Consider the following 17465-nt stretch of genomic DNA (forward strand, 5'->3'; position numbering starts at 1 on the left):
CATATAAAAATTTCAATTTTTTTTAGGTTTTGGGTGGATTTTTTAATTTTTTGGGGGTGGTCACGAATTAAAGTCCTTTTCGCTCTAGGACGCTTAGTTTAGGAGATATGGGCAAAAGAAGTTTTTCATATAAAAATTTAAATTTTTTTAGGTTTTGGGTGGATTTTTCAATTTTTTGAGGGTGGTCACGAATTAAAGTCCTTTTCGCTCTAGGACGCTTAGTTTAGGAGATATGGGCAAAAGAAGTTTTTCATATAAAAATTTTAATTTTTTTTAGGTTTTGGGTGGATTTTTCAATTTTTTGAGGGTGGTCATGAATTAAAGTCCTTTTCGCTCTAGGACGCTTAGTTTAGGAGATATGGGCAAAATAAGTTTTTCATATAAAAATTTCAATTTTTTTAGGTTTTGGGTGGATTTTTTAATTTTTTGAGGGTGGTCACGAATTAAAGTCCTTTTCGCTCTAGGACGCATATTTAAGGAGATATGGACAAAAGAAGGTTTTCATATAAAAATTTCAATTTTTTTAGGTTTTGGGTGGATTTTTCAATTTTTTGGGGGTGGTCACGAATTAAAGTCCTTTTCGCTCTAGGACGCATATTTAAGGAGATATGGGCAAAAGAAGTTTTTCATATAAAAATTTCAATTTTTTTTAGGTTTTGGGTGGATTTTTTAATTTTTTGAGGGTGGTCACGAATTAAAGTCCTTTTCGCTCTAGGGCGCATATTTAAGGAGATATGGGCAAAAGAAGTTTTTCATATAAAAATTTCAATTTTTTTAGGTTTTGGGTGGATTTTTCAATTTTTTGAGGGTGGTCACGAATTAAAGTCCTTTTCGCTCTAGGACGCTTAGTTTAGGAGATATGGGCAACAGAAGTTTTTCATATAAAAATTTCAATTTTTTTTAGGTTTTGGGTGGATTTTTTAATTTTTTGAGGGTGGTCACGAATTAAAGTCTTTTTCGCTCTAGGACGCATATTTAAGGAGATATGGGCAAAAGAAGTTTTTCATATAAAAATTTCAATTTTTTTAGGTTTTGGGTGGATTTTTTAATTTTTTGAGGGTGGTCACGAATTAAAGTCCTTTTCGCTCTAGGGCGCATATTTAAGGAGATATGGGCAAAAGAAGTTTTTCATATAAAAATTTCAATTTTTTTAGGTTTTGGGTGGATTTTTAAATTTTTTGAGGGTGGTCACGAATTAAAGTCCTTTTCGCTCTAGGACGCATATTTAAGGAGATATGGACAAAAGAAGTTTTTCATATAAAAAATTAAATTTTTTTAGGTTTTGGGTGGATTTTTCAATTTTTTGGGGGTGGTCATGAATTAAAGTCCTTTTCGCTCTAGGACGCATATTTAAGGAGATATGGACAAAAGAAGTTTTTCATATAAAAAATTAAATTTTTTTAGGTTTTGGGTGGATTTTTCAATTTTTTGAGGGTGGTCATGAATTAAAGTCCTTTTCGCTCTAGGACGCTTAGTTTAGGAGATATATGCAAACGAAGTTTTTCATATAAAAATTTCAATTTTTTTAGGTTTTGGGTGGATTTTTAAATTTTTTGGGAGTGGTCAAGAATTAAAGTCCTTTTCGCTCTAGGACGCATATTTAAGGAGATATGGGCAAAAGAAGTTTTTCATATAAAAATTTCAATTTTTTTTAGGTTTTGGGTGGATTTTTTAATTTTTTGAGGGTGCTCACGAATTAAAGTCCTTTTCGCTCTAGGGCGCATATTTAAGGAGATATGGGCAAAGAAGTTTTTCATATAAAAATTTCAATTTTTTTAGGTTTTGGGTGGATTTTTCAATTTTTTGAGGGTGGTCACGAATTAAAGTCCTTTTCGCTCTAGGGCGCATATTTAAGGAGATATGGGCAAAAGAAGTTTTTCATATAAAAATTTAAATTTTTTTAGGTTTTGGGTGGATTTTTCAATTTTTTGAGGGTGGTCACGAATTAAAGTCCTTTTCGCTCTAGGACGCATATTTAAGGAGATATGGACAAAAGAAGTTTTTCATATAAAAATTTCAATTTTTTTAGGTTTTGGGTGGATTTTTCAATTTTTTGAGGGTGGTCACGAATTAAAGTCCTTTTCGCTCTAGGACGCATATTTAAGGAGATATGGGCAAAAGAAGTTTTTCATATAAAAATTTCAATTTTTTTAGGTTTTGGGTGGATTTTTCAATTTTTTGAGGGTGGTCATGAATTAAAGTCCTTTTCGCTCTAGGACGCATATTTAAGGAGATATGGACAAAAGAAGTTTTTCATATAAAAATTTCAATTTTTTTAGGTTTTGGGTGGATTTTTCAATTTTTTGAGGGTGGTCACGAATTAAAGTCCTTTTCGCTTTAGGACGCATATTTAAGGAGATATGGACAAAAGAAGTTTTTCATATAAAAATTTCAATTTTTTTAGGTTTTGGGTGGATTTTTAAATTTTTTGGGGGTGGTCACGAATTAAAGTCCTTTTCGCTCTAGGACGCTTAGTTTAGGAGATATGGGCAAAAGAAGTTTTTCATATAAAAATTTAAATTTTTTTAGGTTTTGGGTGGATTTTTCAATTTTTTGAGGGTGGTCATGAATTAAAGTCCTTTTCGCTCTAGGACGCTTAGTTTAGGAGATATGGGCAAAAGAAGTTTTTCATATAAAAATTTAAATTTTTTTAGGTTTTGGGTGGATTTTTCAATTTTTTGGGGGTGGTCACGAATTAAAGTCCTTTTCGCTCTAGGACGCATATTTAAGGAGATATGGGCAAAAGAAGTTTTTCATATAAAAATTTCAATTTTTTAGGTATTGGTTGGATTTTTCAATTTTTTGAGGGTGGTCACGAATAAAGTCCTTTTCGCTCTAGGATGCATATTTAAGGAGATATGGGCAAAAGAAGTTTTTCATATAAAAATTTCAATTTTTTTAGGTTTTGGGTGGATTTTTCAATTTTTTGAGGGTGGTCACGAATTAAAGTCCTTTTCGCTCTAGGACGCATATTTAAGGAGATATGGGCAAAAGAAGTTTTTCATATAAAAATTTAAAGTTTTTTAGGTTTTGGGTGGATTTTTCAATTTTTTGAGGGTGGTCACGAATTAAAGTCCTTTTCGCTCTAGGACGCATATTTAAGGAGATATGGGCAAAAGAAGTTTTTCATATAAAAATTTAAATTTTTTTAGGTTTTGGGTGGATTTTTCAATTTTTTGAGGGTGGTCACGAATTAAAGCCCTTTTCGCTTTAGGACGCTTAGTTTAGGAGATATGGGCAAATGAAGTTTTTCATATAAAAATTTCAATTTTTTTTAGGTTTTGAGTGGATTTTTCAATTTTTTGAGGGTGGTCATGAATTAAAGTCCTTTTCGCTCTAGGACGCTTAGTTTAGGAGATATGGGCAAAAGAAGTTTTTCATATAAAAATTTAAATTTTTTTAGGTTTTGGGTGGATTTTTCAATTTTTTGAGGGTGGTCACGAATTAAAGTCCTTTTCGCTCTAGGACGCATATTTAAGGAGATATGAACAAAAGAAGTTTTTCATATAAAAATTTCAATTTTTTTAGGTTTTGGGTGGACTTTTCAATTTTTTGAGGGTGGTCACGAATTAAAGTCCTTTTCGCTCTAGGACGCTTAGTTTAGGAGATATGGGCAAAAGAAGTTTTTCATATAAAAATTTTAATTTTTTTAGGTTTTGGGTGGATTTTTCAATTTTTTGGGGGTGGTCACGAATTAAAGTCCTTTTCGCTCTAGGACGCATATTTAAGGAGATATGGGCAACAGAAGTTTTTCATATAAAAATTTCAATTTTTTTTAGGTTTTGGGTGGATTTTTTAATTTTTTGAGGGTGGTCACGAATTAAAGTCCTTTTCGCTCTAGGGCGCATATTTAAGGAGATATGGGCAAAAGAAGTTTTTCATATAAAAATTTCAATTTTTTTAGGTTTTGGGTGGATTTTTCAATTTTTTGAGGGTGGTCATGAATTAAAGTCCTTTTCGCTCTAGGACGCTTAGTTTAGGAGATATGGGCAAAAGAAGTTTTTCATATAAAAATTTCAATTTTTTTAGGTTTTGGGTGGATTTTTCAATTTTTTGAGGGTGGTCATGAATTAAAGTCCTTTTCGCTCTAGGACGCTTAGTTTAGGAGATATGGGCAAAAGAAGTTTTTCATATAAAAATTTCAATTTTTTTAGGTTTTGGGTGGATTTTTCAATTTTTTGGGGGTGGTCACGAATTAAAGTCCTTTTCGCTCTAGGACGCTTAGTTTAGGAGATATGAGCAAAAGAAGTTTTTCATATAAAAATTTAATTTTTTTTAGGTTTTGGGTGGATTTCTCAATTTTTTGAGGGTGGTCATGAATTAAAGTCCTTTTCGCTCTAGGACGCTTAGTTTAGGAGATATGGGCAAAAGAAGTTTTTCATATAAAAATTTCAATTTTTTAGGTTTTGGGTGGATTTTTCAATTTTTTGAGGATGGTCATGAATTAAAGTCCTTTTCGCTCTAGGACGCATATTTAAGGAGATATGGGCAAAAGAAGTTTTTCATATAAAAATTTCAATTTTTTTAGGTTTTGGGTGGATTTTTCAATTTTTTGGGGGTGGTCACGAATTAAAGTCCTTTTCGCTCTAGGACGCTTAGTTTAGGAGATATGGGCAAAAGAAGTTTTTCATATAAAAATTTCAATTTTTTTAGATTTTGGGTGGATTTTTCAATTTTTTGGTGGTGGTCACGAATTAAAGTCCTTTTCGCTCTAGGACGCTTAGTTTAGGAGATATGGGCAAAAGAAGTTTTTCATATAAAAATTTCAATTTTTTTAGGTTTTGGGTGGATTTTTCAATTTTTTGGGGGTGGTCACGAATTAAAGTCCTTTTCGCTCTAGGACGCATATTTAAGGAGATATGGGCAAAAGAAGTTTTTCATATAAAAATTTCAATTTTTTTAGGTTTTGGGTGGATTTTTCAATTTTTTGAGGGTGGTCATGAATTAAAGTCCTTTTCGCTCTAGGACGCTTAGTTTAGGAGATATGGGCAAAAGAAGTTTTTCATATAAAAATTTAAATTTTTTTTTAGGTTTTGGGTGGATTTTTCAATTTTTGAGGGTGGTCACGAATTAAAGTCCTTTTTGCTCTAGGACGCATATTTAAGGAGATATGGGCAAAAGAAGTTTTTCATATAAAAATTTCAATTTTTTTAGGTTTTGGGTGGATTTTTCAGGTTTTGGGTGGATTTTTCAATTTTTTGAGGGTGGTCACGAATTAAAGTCCTTTTCGCTCTAGGACGCATATTTAAGGAGATATGGGCAAAAGAAGTTTTTCATATAAAAATTTCAATTTTTTTAGGTTTTGGGTGGATTTTTCAATTTTTTGAGGGTGGTCACGAATTAAAGTCCTTTTCGCTCTAGGGCGCATATTTAAGGAGATATGGGCAAAAGAAGTTTTTCATATAAAAATTTCAATTTTTTTAGGTTTTGGGTGGATTTTTCAATTTTTTGAGGGTGGTCATGAATTAAAGTCCTTTTCGCTCTAGGACGCTTAGTTAAGGAGATATGGGCAAAAGAAGTTTTTCATATAAAAATTAAAATTTTTTTAGGTTTTGGGTGGATATTTCAATTTTTTGAGGGTGGTCATGAATTAAAGTCCTTTTCGCTCTAGGACGCTTAGTTTAGGAGATATGGGCAAAAGAAGTTTTTCATATAAAAATTTCAATTTTTTTAGGTTTTGGGTGGATTTTTTAATTTTTTGAGGGTGGTCACGAATTAAAGTCCTTTTCGCTCTAGGGCGCATATTTAAGGAGATATGGGCAAAAGAAGTTTTTCATATAAAAATTTCATTTTTTTTTAGGTTTTGGGTGGATTTTTTAATTTTTTGAGGGTGGTCACGAATTAAAGTCCTTTTCGCTCTAGGGCGCATATTTAAGGAGATATGGGCAAAAGAAGTTTTTCATATAAAAATTTCAATTTTTTTAGGTTTTGGGTGGATTTTTCAATTTTTTGAGGGTGGTCACGAATTAAAGTCCTTTTCGCTCTAGGGCGCATATTTAAGGAGATATGCGCAAAAGAAGTTTTTCATATAAAAATTTCAATTTTTTTAGGTTTTGGGTGGATTTTTCAATTTTTTGGGGGTGGTCACGAATTAAAGTCCTTTTCGCTCTAGGACGCGTAGTTTAGGAGATATGGGCAAAAGAAGTTTTTCATATAAAAATTTAAATTTTTTTTAGGTTTTGGGTGGATTTTTCAATTTTTTGAGGGTGGTCACGAATTAAAGTCATTTTCGCTCTAGGACGCTTAGTTTAGAAGATATGGGCAACAGAAGTTTTTCATATAAAAATTTCAATTTTTTTTAGGTTTTGGGTGGATTTTTTAATTTTTTGAGGGTGGTCACGAATTAAAGTCCTTTTCGCTCTAGGGCGCATATTTAAGGAGATATGGGCAAAAGAAGTTTTTCATATAAAAATTTAAATTTTTTTAGGTTTTGGGTGGATTTTTCAATTTTTTGAGGGTGGTCATGAATTAAAGTCCTTTTCGCTCTAGGACGCTTAGTTAAGGAGATATGGGCAAAAGAAGTTTTTCATATAAAAATTTAAATTTTTTTAGGTTTTGGGTGGATATTTCAATTTTTTGAGGGTGGTCATGAATTAAAGTCCTTTTCGCTCTAGGACGCTTAGTTTAGGAGATATGGGCAAAAGAAGTTTTTCATATAAAAATTTCAATTTTTTTAGGTTTTGGGTGGATTTTTTAATTTTTTGAGGGTGGTCACGAATTAAAGTCCTTTTCGCTCTAGGGCGCATATTTAAGGAGATATGGGCAAAAGAAGTTTTTCATATAAAAATTTCAATTTTTTTAGGTTTTGGGTGGATTTTTCAATTTTTTGGGGGTGGTCACGAATTAAAGTCCTTTTCGCTCTAGGACGCATATTTAAGGAGATATGGGCAAAAGAAGTTTTTCATATAAAAATTTCAATTTTTTTAGGTTTTGGGTGGATTTTTCAATTTTTTGAGGGTGGTCATGAATTAAAGTCCTTTTCGCTCTAGGACGCTTAGTTAAGGAGATATGGGCAAAAGAAGTTTTTCATATAAAAATTTAAATTTTTTTAGGTTTTGGGTGGATTTTTCAATTTTTTGGGGGTGGTCACGAATTAAAGTCCTTTTCGCTCTAGGACGCTTAGTTTAGGAGATATGGGCAAAAGAAGTTTTTCATATAAAAATTTCAATTTGTTTAGGTTTTGGGTGGATTTTTAAATTTTTTGGGGGTGGTCACGAATTAAAGTACTTTTCGCTCTAGGACGCTTAGTTTAGGAGATATGGGCAAAAGAAGTTTTTCATATAAAAATTTAAATTTTTTTAGGTTTTGGGTGGATTTTTCAATTTTTTGAGGGTGGTCACGAATTAAAGCCCTTTTCGCTCTAGGACGCTTAGTTTAGGAGATATGGGCAAATGAAGTTTTTCATATAAAAATTTCAATTTTTTTTAGGTTTTGAGTGGATTTTTCAATTTTTTGAGGGTGGTCATGAATTAAAGTCCTTTTCGCTCTAGGACGCTTAGTTTAGGAGATATGGGCAAAAGAAGTTTTTCATATAAAAATTTAAATTTTTTTAGGTTTTGGGTGGATTTTTCAATTTTTTGAGGGTGGTCACGAATTAAAGTCCTTTTCGCTCTAGGACGCATATTTAAGGAGATATGAACAAAAGAAGTTTTTCATATAAAAATTTCAATTTTTTTAGGTTTTGGGTGGACTTTTCAATTTTTTGAGGGTGGTCACGAATTAAAGTCCTTTTCGCTCTAGGACGCTTAGTTTAGGAGATATGGGCAAAAGAAGTTTTTCATATAAAAATTTTAATTTTTTTAGGTTTTGGGTCGATTTTTCAATTTTTTGGGGGTGGTCACGAATTAAAGTCCTTTTCGCTCTAGGGCGCATATTTAAGGAGATATGGGCAAAAGAAGTTTTTCATATAAAAATTTCAATTTTTTTAGGTTTTGGGTGGATTTTTCAATTTTTTGAGGGTGGTCATGAATTAAAGTCCTTTTCGCTCTAGGACGCTTAGTTTAGGAGATATGGGCAAAAGAAGTTTTTCATATAAAAATTTCAATTTTTTTAGGTTTTGGGTGGATTTTTCAATTTTTTGAGGGTGGTCATGAATTAAAGTCCTTTTCGCTCTAGGACGCTTAGTTTAGGAGATATGGGCAAAAGAAGTTTTTCATATAAAAATTTCAATTTTTTTAGGTTTTGGGTGGATTTTTCAATTTTTTGGGGGTGGTCACGAATTAAAGTCCTTTTCGCTCTAGGACGCTTAGTTTAGGAGATATGGGCAAAAGAAGTTTTTCATATAAAAATTTAAATTTTTTTAGGTTTTGGGTGAATTTCTCAATTTTTTGAGGGTGGTCATGAATTAAAGTCCTTTTCGCTCTAGGACGCTTAGTTTAGGAGATATGGGCAAAAGAAGTTTTTCATATAAAAATTTCAATTTTTTAGGTTTTGGGTGGATTTTTCAATTTTTTGAGGATGGTCATGAATTAAAGTCCTTTTCGCTCTAGGACGCATATTTAAGGAGATATGGGCAAAAGAAGTTTTTCATATAAAAAATTCAATTTTTTTAGGTTTTGGGTGGATTTTTCAATTTTTTGGGGGTGGTCACGAATTAAAGTCCTTTTCGCTCTAGGACGCTTAGTTTAGGAGATATGGGCAAAAGAAGTTTTTCATATAAAAATTTCAATTTTTTTAGGTTTTGGGTGGATTTTTAAATTTTTTGAGGGTGGTCACGAATTAAAGTCCTTTTCGCTCTAGGACGCATATTTAAGGAGATTTGGGCAAAAGAAGTTTTTCATATAAAAATTTCAATTTTTTTAGGTTTTGGATGGATTTTTCAATTTTTTGAGGGTGGTCATGAATTAAAGTCCTTTTCGCTCTAGGACGCTTAGTTAAGGAGATATGGGCAAAAGAAGTTTTTCATATAAAAATTTAAATTTTTTTAGGTTTTGGGTGGATATTTCAATTTTTTGAGGATGGTCATGAATTAAAGTCCTTTTCGCTCTAGGACGCATATTTAAGGAGATATGGGCAAAAGAAGTTTTTCATATAAAAATTTCAATTTTTTTAGGTTTTGGGTGGATTTTTCAATTTTTTGGGGGTGGTCACGAATTAAAGTCCTTTTCGCTCTATGACGCTTAGTTTAGGAGATATGGACAAAAGAAGTTTTTAATATAAAAATTTCAATTTTTTTAGGTTTTGGGTGGATTTTTCAATTTTTTGGGGGTGGTCACGAATTAAAGTCCTTTTCGCTCTAGGACGCTTAGTTTAGGAGATATGGGCAAAAGAAGTTTTTCATATAAAAATTTCAATTTTTTTAGATTTTGGGTGGATTTTTCAATTTTTTGGTGGTGGTCACGAATTAAAGTCCTTTTCGCTCTAGGACGCTTAGTTTAGGAGATATGGACAAAAGAAGTTTTTAATATAAAAATTTCAATTTTTTTAGGTTTTGGGTGGATTTTTCAATTTTTTGGGGGTGGTCACGAATTAAAGTCCTTTTCGCTCTAGGACGCTTAGTTTAGGAGATATGGGCAAAAGAAGTTTTTCATATAAAAATTTCAATTTTTTAGGTTTTGGGTGGATTTTTCAATTTTTTGAGGATGGTCATGAATTAAAGTCCTTTTCGCTCTAGGACGCATATTTAAGGAGATATGGGCAAAAGAAGTTTTTCATATAAAAATTTCAATTTTTTTAGGTTTTGGGTGGATTTTTCAATTTTTTGGGGGTGGTCACGAATTAAAGTCCTTTTCGCTCTAGGACGCTTAGTTTAGGAGATATGGGCAAAAGAAGTTTTTCATATAAAAATTTCAATTTTTTTAGATTTTGGGTGGATTTTTCAATTTTTTGGTGGTGGTCACGAATTAAAGTCCTTTTCGCTCTAGGACGCTTAGTTTAGGAGATATGGGCAAAAGAAGTTTTCATATAAAAATTTCAATTTTTTTAGGTTTTGGGTGGATTTTTAAATTTTTTGAGGGTGGTCACGAATTAAAGTCCTTTTCGCTCTAGGACGCATATTTAAGGAGATATGGGCAAAAGAAGTTTTTCATATAAAAATTTCAATTTTTTTAGGTTTTGGGTGGATTTTTCAATTTTTTGAGGGTGGTCATGAATTAAAGTCCTTTTCGCTCTAGGACGCTTAGTTAAGGAGATATGGGCAAAAGAAGTTTTTCATATAAAAATTTAAATTTTTTTAGGTTTTGGGTGGATATTTCAATTTTTTGAGGGTGGTCATGAATTAAAGTCCTTTTCGCTCTAGGACGCTTAGTTTAGGAGATATGGGCAAAAGAAGTTTTTCATATAAAAATTTCAATTTTTTTAGGTTTTGGGTGGATTTTTTAATTTTTTGAGGGTGGTCACGAATTAAAGTCCTTTTCGCTCTAGGGCGCATATTTAAGGAGATATGGGCAAAAGAAGTTTTTCATATAAAAATTTCAATTTTTTTAGGTTTTGGGTGGATTTTTCAATTTTTTGGGGGTGGTCACGAATTAAAGTCCTTTTCGCTCTAGGACGCATATTTAAGGAGATATGGGCAAAAGAAGTTTTTCATATAAAAATTTCAATTTTTTTAGGTTTTGGGTGGATTTTTCAATTTTTTGAGGGTGGTCATGAATTAAAGTCCTTTTCGCTCTAGGACGCTTAGTTAAGGAGATATGGGCAAAAGAAGTTTTTCATATAAAAATTTAAATTTTTTTAGGTTTTGGGTGGATTTTTCAATTTTTTGGGGGTGGTCACGAATTAAAGTCCTTTTCGCTCTAGGACGCTTAGTTTAGGAGATATGGGCAAAAGAAGTTTTTCATATAAAAATTTCAATTTGTTTAGGTTTTGGGTGGATTTTTAAATTTTTTGGGGGTGGTCACGAATTAAAGTACTTTTCGCTCTAGGACGCTTAGTTTAGGAGATATGGGCAAAAGAAGTTTTTCATATAAAAATTTAAATTTTTTTAGGTTTTGGGTGGATTTTTCAATTTTTTGAGGGTGGTCACGAATTAAAGCCCTTTTCGCTCTAGGACGCTTAGTTTAGGAGATATGGGCAAATGAAGTTTTTCATATAAAAATTTCAATTTTTTTTAGGTTTTGAGTGGATTTTTCAATTTTTTGAGGGTGGTCATGAATTAAAGTCTTTTTCGCTCTAGGACGCTTAGTTTAGGAGATATGGGCAAAAGAAGTTTTTCATATAAAAATTTCAATTTGTTTAGGTTTTGGGTGGATTTTTCAATTTTTTGAGGGTGGTCACGAATTAAAGTCCTTTTCGCTCTAGGACGCATATTTAAGGAGATATGAACAAAAGAAGTTTTTCATATAAAAATTTCAATTTTTTTAGGTTTTGGGTGGACTTTTCAATTTTTTGAGGGTGGTCACGAATTAAAGTCCTTTTCGCTCTAGGACGCTTAGTTTAGGAGATATGGGCAAAAGAAGTTTTTCATATAAAAATTTTAATTTTTTTAGGTTTTGGGTGGATTTTTCAATTTTTTGGGGGTGGTCACGAATTAAAGTCCTTTTCGCTCTAGGGCGCATATTTAAGGAGATATGGGCAAAAGAAGTTTTTCATATAAAAATTTCAATTTTTTTAGGTTTTGGGTGGATTTTTCAATTTTTTGAGGGTGGTCATGAATTAAAGTCCTTTTCGCTCTAGGACGCTTAGTTTAGGAGATATGGGCAAAAGAAGTTTTTCATATAAAAATTTCAATTTTTTTAGGTTTTGGGTGGATTTTTCAATTTTTTGAGGGTGGTCATGAATTAAAGTCCTTTTCGCTCTAGGACGCTTAGTTTAGGAGATATGGGCAAAAGAAGTTTTTCATATAAAAATTTCAATTTTTTTAGGTTTTGGGTGGATTTTTCAATTTTTTGGGGGTGGTCACGAATTAAAGTCCTTTTCGCTCTAGGACGCTTAGTTTAGGAGATATGGGCAAAAGAAGTTTTTCATATAAAAATTTAAATTTTTTTAGGTTTTGGGTGAATTTCTCAATTTTTTGAGGGTGGTCATGAATTAAAGTCCTTTTCGCTCTAGGACGCTTAGTTTAGGAGATATGGGCAAAAGAAGTTTTTCATATAAAAATTTCAATTTTTTAGGTTTTGGGTGGATTTTTCAATTTTTTGAGGATGGTCATGAATTAAAGTCCTTTTCGCTCTAGGACGCATATTTAAGGAGATATGGGCAAAAGAAGTTTTTCATATAAAAATTTCAATTTTTTTAGGTTTTGGGTGGATTTTTCAATTTTTTGGGGGTGGTCACGAATTAAAGTCCTTTTCGCTCTAGTACGCTTAGTTTAGGAGATATGGGCAAAAGAAGTTTTTCATATAAAAATTTCAATTTTTTTAGGTTTTGGGTGGATTTTTAAATTTTTTGAGGGTGGTCACGAATTAAAGTCCTTTTCGCTCTAGGACGCATATTTAAGGAGATTTGGGCAAAAGAAGTTTTTCATATAAAAATTTCAATTTTTTTAGGTTTTGGATGGATTTTTCAATTTTTTGAGGGTGGTCATGAATTAAAGTCCTTTTCGCTCTAGGACGCTTAGTTAAGGAGATATGGGCAAAAGAAGTTTTTCATATAAAAATTTAAATTTTTTTAGGTTTTGGGTGGATATTTCAATTTTTTGAGGATGGTCATGAATTAAAGTCCTTTTCGCTCTAGGACGCATATTTAAGGAGATATGGGCAAAAGAAGTTTTTCATATAAAAATTTCAATTTTTTTAGGTTTTGGGTGGATTTTTCAATTTTTTGGGGGTGGTCACGAATTAAAGTCCTTTTCGCTCTATGACGCTTAGTTTAGGAGATATGGACAAAAGAAGTTTTTAATATAAAAATTTCAATTTTTTTAGGTTTTGGGTGGATTTTTCAATTTTTTGGGGGTGGTCACGAATTAAAGTCCTTTTCGCTCTAGGACGCTTAGTTTAGGAGATATGGGCAAAAGAAGTTTTTCATATAAAAATTTCAATTTTTTTAGATTTTGGGTGGATTTTTCAATTTTTTGGTGGTGGTCACGAATTAAAGTCCTTTTCGCTCTAGGACGCTTAGTTTAGGAGATATGGACAAAAGAAGTTTTTAATATAAAAATTTCAATTTTTTTAGGTTTTGGGTGGATTTTTCAATTTTTTGGGGGTGGTCACGAATTAAAGTCCTTTTCGCTCTAGGACGCTTAGTTTAGGAGATATGGGCAAAAGAAGTTTTTCATATAAAAATTTCAATTTTTTTAGGTTTTGGGTGGATTTTTAAATTTTTTGAGGGTGGTCACGAATTAAAGTCCTTTTCGCTCTAGGACGCATATTTAAGGAGATATGGGCAAAAGAAGTTTTTCATATAAAAATTTCAATTTTTTTAGGTTTTGGGTGGATTTTTCAATTTTTTGAGGGTGGTCATGAATTAAAGTCCTTTTCGCTCTAGGACGCTTAGTTAAGGAGATATGGGCAAAAGAAGTTTTTCATATAAAAATTTAAATTTTTTTAGGTTTTGGGTGGATATTTCAATTTTTTGAGGGTGGTCATGAATTAAAGTCCTTTTCGCTCTAGGGCGCTTAGTTTAGGAGATATGGGCAAAAGAAGTTTTTCATATAAAAATTTCAATTTGTTTAGGTTTTGGGTGGATTTTTTAATTTTTTGAGGGTGGTCACGAATTAAAGTCCTTTTCGCTCTAGGGCGCATATTTAAGGAGATATGGGCAAAAGAAGTTTTTCATATAAAAATTTCAATTTTTTTAGGTTTTGGGTGGATTTTTCAATTTTTTGGGGGTGGTCACGAATTAAAGTCCTTTTCGCTCTAGGACGCATATTTAAGGAGATATGGGCAAAAGAAGTTTTTCATATAAAAATTTCAATTTTTTTAGGTTTTGGGTGGATTTTTCAATTTTTTGAGGGTGGTCACGAATTAAAGTCCTTTTCGCTCTAGGACGCATATTTAAGGAGATATGGGCAAAAGAAGTTTTTCATATAAAAATTTAAATTTTTTTAGGTTTTGGGTGGATTTTTCAATTTTTTGGGGGTGGTCACGAATTAAAGTCCTTTTCGCTCTAGGACGCTTAGTTTAGGAGATATGGGCAAAAGAAGTTTTTCATATAAAAATTTCAATTTTTTTAGGTTTTGGGTGGATTTTTCAATTTTTTGGGGGTGGTCACGAATTAAAGTCCTTTTCGCTCTAGGACGCTTAGTTTAGGAGATATGGGCAAAAGAAGTTTTTCATATAAAAATTTAAATTTTTTTTAGGTTTTGGGTGGATTTTTCAATTTTTTGGGGGTGGTCATGAATTAAAGTACTTTTCGCTCTAGGACGCTTAGTTTAGGAGATATGGACAAAAGAAGTTTTTAATATAAAAATTTCAATTTTTTTAGGTTTTGGGTGGATTTTTCAATTTTTTGGGGGTGGTCACGAATTAAAGTCCTTTTCGCTCTAGGACGCTTAGTTTAGGAGATATGGGCAAAAGAAGTTTTTCATATAAAAATTTAAATTTTTTTATGTTTTGGGTGGATTTTTCAATTTTTTGGTGGTGGTCACGAATTAAAGTCCTTTTCGCTCTAGGACGCTTAGTTTAGGAGATATGGGCAAAAGAAGTTTTTCATATAAAAATTTCAATTTTTTTAGGTTTTGGGTGGATTTTTAAATTTTTTGAGGGTGGTCACGAATTAAAGTCCTTTTCGCTCTAGGACGCATATTTAAGGAGATATGGGCAAAAGAAGTTTTTCATATAAAAATTTCAATTTTTTTAGGTTTTGGGTGGATTTTTCAATTTTTTGAGGGTGGTCATGAATTAAAGTCCTTTTCGCTCTAGGACGCTTAGTTAAGGAGATATGGGCAAAAGAAGTTTTTCATATAAAAATTTAAATTTTTTTAGGTTTTGGGTGGATATTTCAATTTTTTGAGGGTGGTCATGAATTAAAGTCCTTTTCGCTCTAGGGCGCTTAGTTTAGGAGATATGGGCAAAAGAAGTTTTTCATATAAAAATTTCAATTTGTTTAGGTTTTGGGTGGATTTTTTAATTTTTTGAGGGTGGTCACGAATTAAAGTCCTTTTCGCTCTAGGGCGCATATTTAAGGAGATATGGGCAAAAGAAGTTTTTCATATAAAAATTTCAATTTTTTTAGGTTTTGGGTGGATTTTTCAATTTTTTGGGGGTGGTCACGAATTAAAGTCCTTTTCGCTCTAGGACGCATATTTAAGGAGATATGGGCAAAAGAAGTTTTTCATATAAAAATTTCAATTTTTTTAGGTTTTGGGTGGATTTTTCAATTTTTTGAGGGTGGTCACGAATTAAAGTCCTTTTCGCTCTAGGACGCATATTTAAGGAGATATGGGCAAAAGAAGTTTTTCATATAAAAATTTAAATTTTTTTAGGTTTTGGGTGGATTTTTCAATTTTTTGGGGGTGGTCACGAATTAAAGTCCTTTTCGCTCTAGGACGCTTAGTTTAGGAGATATGGGCAAAAGAAGTTTTTCATATAAAAATTTCAATTTTTTTAGGTTTTGGGTGGATTTTTCAATTTTTTGGGGGTGGTCACGAATTAAAGTCCTTTTCGCTCTAGGACGCTTAGTTTAGGAGATATGGGCAAAAGAAGTTTTTCATATAAAAATTTAAATTTTTTTTAGGTTTTGGGTGGATTTTTCAATTTTTTGGGGGTGGTCATGAATTAAAGTACTTTTCGCTCTAGGACGCTTAGTTTAGGAGATATGGACAAAAGAAGTTTTTAATATAAAAATTTCAATTTTTTTAGGTTTTGGGTGGATTTTTCAATTTTTTGAGGGTGGTCACGAATTAAAGTCCTTTTCGCTCTAGGACGCTTAGTTTAGGAGATATGGGCAAAGGAAGTTTTTCATATAAAAATTTCAATTTTTTTAGGTTTTGGGTGGATTTTTCAATTTTTTGGGGGTGGTCACGAATTAAAGTCCTTTTCGCTCTAGGACGCTTAGTTTAGGAGATATGGACAAAAGAAGTTTTTAATATAAAAATTTAAATTTTTTTAGGTTTTGGGTGGATTTTTCAATTTTTTGGGGGTGGTCACGAATTAAAGTCCTTTTCGCTCTAGGACGCTTAGTTTAGGAGATATGGGCAAAAGAAGTTTTTCATATAAAAATTTCAATTTTTTTAGGTTTTGGGTGGATTTTTCAATTTTTTGGGGGTGGTCACGAATTAAAGTCCTTTTCGCTCTAGGACGCATATTTAAGGAGATATGGGCAAAAGAAGTTTTTCATATAAAAATTTAATTTTTTTAGGTTTTGGGTGGATTTTTCATTTTTTTGGGGGTGGTCACGATTTAAAGTCCTTTTCGCTCTAGGACGCATATTTAAGAAGATATGGGCAAAAGAAGTTTTTCATATAAAAATTTCAATTTTTTTTAGGTTTTGGGTGGATTTTTTAATTTTTTGAGGGTGGTCACGAATTAAAGTCCTTTTCGCTCTAGGGCGCATATTTAAGGAGATATGGGCAAAAGAAGTTTTTCATAAAAAAATTTAAATTTTTTTAGGTTTTGGGTGGATTTTTCAATTTTTTGGGGGTGGTCACGAATTAAAGTCCTTTTCGCTCTAGGACGCATATTTAAGGAGATATGGGCTGTCAAAGAATTTTCGTTTTTCAGAAAAATAAAACCGATAAAAAACTTTCAATTCCCAATACACATGCAAAGAAAAATTTCATCAAAATTCAATGAATTTTGGTCACAAATTTATTTTATTCATGTATATACATGTAGGTATATACATATGTTCAAGAACAAATTTGCTGAAATGAAAAGAACAGAAATTGTTAGTTTGTAAAGCTACTTAGCGCTGCTGGTTGTTGTCTCGTCCACTGCCAAAAACAGAGAGAGTGAATTGAAGCAAACAATGTTGGATGAAACCATGTTGCAAAAATTTAAATTGAGTCAAAACTCTGCGAACCGCTATAAAAATATTGGAATATGAAAAAAATATTGAAACATTAATCTACAAAGCAACAACAATTTAAGCGCAAGTCCATTCAATGCATGCAAACATTGTTCGTATACAAGAATGCACTGAGAGCAACAATGTTCGATCAAACCGTTTGATCGAACCTGGCAGCAACTGAGCAAACATTGTAGCTTTCAAACAAAACAATTGCATTTGTTCCAGCAAACATATGTATATATATTAATCAGTATGTTAATATGTCATTCAAATTTTACATATATATAAATATATTAATAAGTGTGTTAATATGTAATTCAAGTTGGATATATATATTAATCTGTATGTTAATGAAATAGTGAAGAAATGTAAATGTACTTTTTTATGAATTAAAAGAAATGGAAAATAACAAAAATATATTGATTTTTAACTTAAATAAAATAAAAAATATAAATAAATGTAAAATATAAGATGCGTTGGTGGTTTCACTGTATTTCCACCAACATTCTCCCCCTAAAGAACGGATGTTCTTAAGTCTGATGAATATAGTCCAGATTGGCCTACCGTTGGGAGTACTTTAGTCGAGCTTCGCTCCGCTGTGCTCCGACTCACAGCGCTATGGTGTAGGCTCCATTCGT

Source organism: Haematobia irritans, chromosome 4 (assembly GCF_050003625.1).
Source record: "Haematobia irritans isolate KBUSLIRL chromosome 4, ASM5000362v1, whole genome shotgun sequence".
Taxonomy (NCBI): domain Eukaryota; kingdom Metazoa; phylum Arthropoda; class Insecta; order Diptera; family Muscidae; genus Haematobia; species Haematobia irritans.